Source organism: Pinus tabuliformis, chromosome 2_2 (genome assembly GCF_031772625.1).
Source record: "Pinus tabuliformis cultivar Carrire ecotype Pingquan chromosome 2_2, CPIR1, whole genome shotgun sequence".
Lineage (NCBI taxonomy): Eukaryota > Viridiplantae > Streptophyta > Pinopsida > Pinales > Pinaceae > Pinus > Pinus tabuliformis.
This window is the reverse complement of record NC_142300.1, coordinates 519,699,320-519,704,505: the sequence shown is the minus strand read 5'-3', so window position 1 is coordinate 519,704,505 and position 5,186 is coordinate 519,699,320. Positions and strand designations below refer to the sequence as shown.

Here is a 5,186-nt window from a genome sequence, read left to right as displayed (position 1 = left end):
CAGTGAACTGTGAACTATGATGTTTTTTAAAATGACATTTTGATATATATAAATAATATACTAAAAAAATATTCACACCATGTAAAACACAATCCCCAAAAATGCATAACAGAGTTAATGAACCACCTCACTTAATTATATATATATATATATACGGGGTGGACGGGAAAAGAAAAGGCTTGCTTTGGCGCAATTGCCTCTGGCTCTCACGCTCCCAATGTCGGTGCAACTAGAGTCTCCCAATGTCGGTGTAACTATCTTCAATCCTGAACAGCTACACACCGCATCAACTTGTTAAAGTCCGGTCGCAAAATGGACCCAAAAATTTAGCAGCGAACAAATTTTCATGATTTTGTTGGGCTCCATTGGTCTACCAATAAACTAAACTATGCACAGCTCTCTATCCTTCTGGAGTACCAAGAGCAAGTTGAGCAAGTGGACCACGTGACTCCCATGAAAAGTTAACTCATCCACTTTCGTGGATGCTAATATATGTATTAGGTGTGTGCAACATCATCATCCTGTCAATATTTTAGACCTAACGACGACAGCACGGATATTGGACAGAGTTTTAGAGCATCCTGTCTAGTGGAATTTTCGCCTCCAAACTTTTTTGCAGGCCCACCTGATTCAAACCTATATAAGCATGAGTAGGGAGCAACCCCAACACAAGAAAAGCCCAGAGCAGTAAGTAGCGCTCCCTCCATGACCAGCGTTGGCTTTCTGTATGAGCTGTGAGAACTGGCTTTCTAACTGCAGAATTGCAGAACTGAAGAACAAGTAGTTCGAGGGCGTAGTTGTGACAATGATGTATGAAACGCAGCCTCAAGAGGTGTGGAGATCATCGCGGGATTTGATCTCGGTACCTATTGACAACGAGGAGCCAAGTTTCAGATTGTCCGGCGTTTCGAAACAAATTAGCAAGATGGGCGCCGTGCAGTACTCGGAAGGGGAGGAAGGATATGGGGAATGGCTGCAGGAGATGATGGAGCGATACCATTCTCATTCACATGATGGGGCAAGAGAGTGCAGGTGTTCATCTGTGGTGATACAGCAAGTGGAGGCGCCGGTTAGCGTTGTCTGGTCGCTGGTTCGGAGATTCGACCAGCCTCAAATATACAAAAGTTTCGTCCGCAATTGCTTCATGCGTGGGGATCTCAAGGTTGGCTGCGTCAGAGAAGTTAGTGTTGTTTCGGGTCTTCCTGCGGCCACCAGTACCGAGCGACTGGACATTCTGGACGACGAGCGGCATGTTCTGAGCTTCAGTATTGTGGGGGGCGAACATATGCTCAACAATTATCGATCCATCACAACTCTGCACGAGAGGCTTATCAATGGGAAACCCGAAACTATTGTGATCGAATCGTTCGTGGTAGATGTACCACAAGGGAATACAAAAGAGGAAGCGTGTTTATTTGTAGAGACGATCATTGAATCCAATCTTCGGTCTTTGGCTCATGTTTCCAAGCTCCTCAATGGTACCCACTCCGCTGTTTACAGTCTCGCAGACCCCAGTACCTGTTTCTGAAGATTTGTTTATTGTGATTATGTTTGATATATTCGGCCAGGCTTTCTTTCTTTTTAGTTTGACATTATTAGAATCTGCAATTGAGATAAGTGCGACAATCTAATGAAGAAGAATTGCATTCTAATGAAAAATAGCAAAGGCTTTAGTGATGTTAATATTGATATCGGAAGTGGTCGTGTAATGTAATGGTGGTTCGATAGCTGATCGTAGTGGTCGTGTCGGTTCTTCGGCCAGTCATGGAGGGAGCCACCCGCGGACTCCGAAGCGGGGTGGGAGTCACGGAGAAGGGGAACTTGTAGCAGAGGGGGATAGGGATCGCTGCGAAGGGGAACTTGCAGCCTAGGGACAAAGCACGCCCTTGGCGTGGAGGCACAGCGAGCAACATTGTTGTCCGGATACTTATGGGGATTTGATTCAATCTCTGCAGCGAGCAACATTGTTGTCCGGATACTTATGGGGATTTGTTTCAATCTCTGCTGGAATGTTTGGAAACTTCGAAGAGGGTGCAGCAAGAAGAATATGTTGCGCTCCTCATTAATTGTAGTTTGCGCTCCTCATTAATTGTAGTGTAGAGATAATCCAACACTCCTCGCGTGTTTCGTGGAATGTGTGATGTGTTTGTTTACTAATACATGCTGGTTTTGGTGTAACGGCAATAGTAACTCCAACAATCTCGAGTTCCAAACACACTTGGGTCTCTCCCCATTAATGGCGGTGTAGAAGGATAATCCAACGCTCGCTGTGTGTTCCCCGTGTGTTTCGTGGAATGTGCGATGTGTCTCTTTACTAATACCTGCGGGTTTTGGTGTAACGGCAATCGTGACTCCAACAGAATATGCCACACTCATTGCCACTTTAAACAAGATGCATTACTTCCAATGTTATGTCCGGTAGTGATGGTCTGGTTTGGCCAAAATTTGATATCAGAGAGGGTAGAGTCATGGATGGCTCACTTTCATAAGCATGTCCAATGTTCCTTCTGCCCTCCTCCTCCAGGGACTACTCAGCACAATCCTGCCTCAATTATTTTAAATGACTGATCATGGTTACAGGTGTTTTACTTGTTTTACATGTTTTCTGGTGCTTTTTGCCTCCTAAGTTATGGATTGTGTCTTTATTTATCTGTTCTTTTGTTTCTTTGTCATAAGTGGATGGCGGTAGTCAACAAACTTGGTCAAAGTAAAACTACCTGCGTTTTGAAAATGTTCTGCTTTTTTGCTGAATAAATAGACTTAAAAAAAAATTAATTGATATTGGGAATGAAAGAATATGGAATTCAATTGTTTCATGGAATCTTCAAACTTGAAGATCTCATTGATTACTCTTCATAGCAAGATATGACAGATGGAATGGTTGGACTCATTTATCTATGAGAAGTAACATCTCTGCTAACTGCTTCAAATCTTGATGGTAACCATCAAAGTTCTTCTCAGCTGCTTCTATGCCACGAATGAGCAATCTCAGTTACCTTCCTCAAAAAAATGTTGATATTCACGTTTTGATCATATATGCTGAATTCTCAGGAAGGGTTAATTGCTCCTGCTAGTTATTCCGTTTTGTGCATTGTGACAAATAGAATTAAGAAAGTTATTTGTGCATCACACCTGACATCTCTGCTTACATATTTAAATCAGGTGTGATTGTAGGTAAAAAAATCGATTTTTACGTTTTGAACCTACATATATCAAGCAGGGTTTCATTGTTTCTGCTGAGCGATACCTGCCTGTACAATATATTCCAATTTAGTAGAATTTTTTTGAATAGCTTAATTCGAAAAGGAAAAATCTCAAAAGCTTTACGAATATGTGTGGCACCATTCTCTCATTGAGATCTTGGTTCTCTCCACAATAACTTCTGAAAAGTCCAATTTTCAATTCTACATCGACATCACTCTTGGAGTTAAAATTTGTACTATGTTCGCCCCTTTTCCCAGATACTACACACTAAGATCTCCACCCACACATACGAATATCTATCAGCTTGCAGAGCAACAGTAGAGTGTCTTGCTTCTCGGTCACGTAAAGTCCATGTCCGTTTACATGGTAAAACTAATTTGGGAAATTGAAAATGAAAATAAAAATTTCCCATATTTAACTTTTTTGGTAATGGTCAGAGGAATGGGTGCTTAGGTGTGTTTATTCTTATTCTTAGCATTGTGGATGTAGAAGGTTGTAGTTTCTAATTAGTGACTATTATGTAAGAAGTATTCCTTAAAGATGTTTCCATTGACCCACTGTTCTTTGTTAAAGGTCTAATTTTATACTTATTTATGCGTGTTTATTATTATTATTATTTATTTTTATAGTATTTAGATTGAGCCTGGGCCAAGGCCAAGGCCAGCTAGTGGATGGAGAAAGTTTTACCTATAATTAAAACAGTTTAATTCTCCTAAAAATAGCTTCTATTCTCAAACTTTCCTGATAATTGATAATTTTTGAATTTAAAACTCAAAAAAAACTAAACGTTATATATCCTTGTTGTGATTGGATATAAAAGATTTTTTTTCCTAGTTAAGGATAACTCTGGACTAATAGATAAAATGTCATTGTATTCCATCTAAAACAAACTATTTTATATCTGAATTCAGGTTTTTATGATCCATATCATGAATAAATAATGAGAAAAATTTTGGTGAAAATCACATTACTAGAATTTTGTCCACAAATTTCGAACCATACAGTATAATTCATCGCCAAAACACAAATTTAGAATCATACAATATAATTCATCGTCAAAACAATATAATTCATCGTCAAAACAAGATGTCAAGATCTAATTCTCCATCTTATCCTAAAAATACGCTGTATAATTCCAAACACATAAACAAAATTCTTACCATATAATTTTCACCTTAAAATTTCGTAATTATTCATTCACAATCATTTGCTTTGTATATATTTACGTTGTGCGCTGTCTCTTTACCTGCGTGGTGTTACTTGTGGATGATCATCTGTTGCGTCTCGGATGGAGCCGGAATCGGAGAACTTCGTGTTGGAGCCACTTCATGAGATTGGGTTCTCAGATTTTCGTAGTCTGTATTGGGCTACAGCAGTTCTATTTTGAGTCCTGATCTTCGCATCATTTACTTTCATCGTCTACTCGGTACTTGGGACGGTTGACTCTAGTTTCACATTGTTCAGTCAATTTCTTCTTCCACCATTTTTACCAGCAGTTGCATGGTTCGTAAATTTGGCTGGGAAAGTTAAGTCGTCTGCCATTTAAGCTCAGAGCCTGAAACTGTAAATCTGGTGCTTTAAGAGCATTCTGACTTGACAGAAGATTATTAATGTCGAGCAATTTTTGAAAGAACAACTTTTAAGATAAAGACCATCATTGCTCGCTTTAATTCTTGCCGCTCATTATTATTTTAAATTATATATATATATATATAACACGATATTTTAATTATAAAAATTGGCTCATTTTATTATAATAAAAAAATTAATTAATTTATAAATAGATTTTATTATAATATTATGGTTTAATATAGTGACTTACTAATATCAAATGCACAAAAAAAAAATATCAATAATGTTCCTACAACTTTTATAATTGACCAATTTCATTAAAAAGGCCAAATAAGTGTAATTACTTTTGAGATAAAATCTTAATTTTTGGTTTGTGAATATTATTAAAAATATTCTAGAATATTCCATGG

The 5,186-nt window shown here is 38.3% G+C and overlaps 1 pseudogene; it reads left to right on the top strand.

The window, feature by feature from the left end:
- Nucleotides 1-658: 658 nt before the first annotated feature.
- LOC149193628 (abscisic acid receptor PYL9 pseudogene) lies at nt 659-2,050 on the top strand (annotated as a pseudogene).
- Nucleotides 2,051-5,186: the final 3,136 nt, after the last annotated feature.